We start from the raw sequence: 1,190 nt of genomic DNA, 5'->3' as shown, positions 1-1,190 counted from the left end.
CCTTAAACATTTTTTCCACTTCTTTACCCATTTAGACTGTGTCTAGATCCCTGTATCACAGAGCCCTGTTGTTCAAAGGTTGTGTTTACATCACTATTTATCTCTATCCTATTTAGTCCATGGATACCACCCTAAGTCTACCCCTATCTTTCTTATTCATCTACCCATTCCCACTTCTGTGTATTGCCCTCCCTTCCTTGTATATTGCCCTCCCAGTCACCTGCGCTATCATGTAGCTACCCCCTATACTGTGAATTACCCAACCCTTCCTCCCACTCCTGGTAACCACCAAATAATTTTTCTCTTAGTATGTAAATCTTTTCTTAAGCTTTTATAATATTGTTATCATGCAATATTTGTCCTTTTGTGATTGACTAACTTCACTCAGCATAATGTCCTCAGGGTTCATCCATGTTATGAGGTGTTTTGCAGATTCATCGTTATTCTTCAATGTTGCATAGTATTCCACTGTCTGTGTGTACTAAAGTTGTTTATCCATTCTTCCAAAGATGGGAACAGAATCAATATCTATACTGAAAATTTCTAATAGGAAGATGTTAGTGCTCTGTTGTTCCTACAGAACCTTTTTCTTTTCTAATTAGTGTTTTCATGGTTCCCTTGAACTTCTTATTCCTTAGAGTATGTTGCTGTTGTTGTTCTTAGGTGCCATCGAGTCAGTACCAACTCAAAGTGACCCTATGCACAACAGAACAAAACACTGCCTGGTCCTGGGCCAACCTCACATTTGTTACCATGGTTGAGCCTATTGATGCTGACACTTTGTCAATGGATCTCACTGGGGGTCTTCCTCTTTTTCTCTGATCCTTCACCTTGCCAAACATGATATCCTTGTCCAGAGACTAGTTCTTCCTGACAATATGTTCGAAGTATGAGAGATGAAGTTTGGCCATACTGGCCTCCAAGAAGCACTCTGGCTGCACTTCTTCCAACACATATCTGTTTGTTCTTTTGGCAGCCAATGGCACTTTCAATATTCGACTCCAACACCATAACTCAAAAGCATCAATTCTTATACAGTCTTCCTTATTCACTGTCCAGCTTTCACATGTATATGAGGTTATTGAAAATACCATGGCTTGGGCTAGGCGTACCTTAGTCCTAACATGACATCTTTGCTCTTCAACACTTTAAAAGGTCTTGTGCAGCAGATTGGCCTAATGCAATACGTC

Source organism: Chrysochloris asiatica, unplaced genomic scaffold, assembly GCF_000296735.1.
Source record: "Chrysochloris asiatica unplaced genomic scaffold, ChrAsi1.0 scaffold00213, whole genome shotgun sequence".
NCBI lineage: Eukaryota > Metazoa > Chordata > Mammalia > Afrosoricida > Chrysochloridae > Chrysochloris > Chrysochloris asiatica.
Note: the sequence above shows the minus strand (reverse complement) of the source record.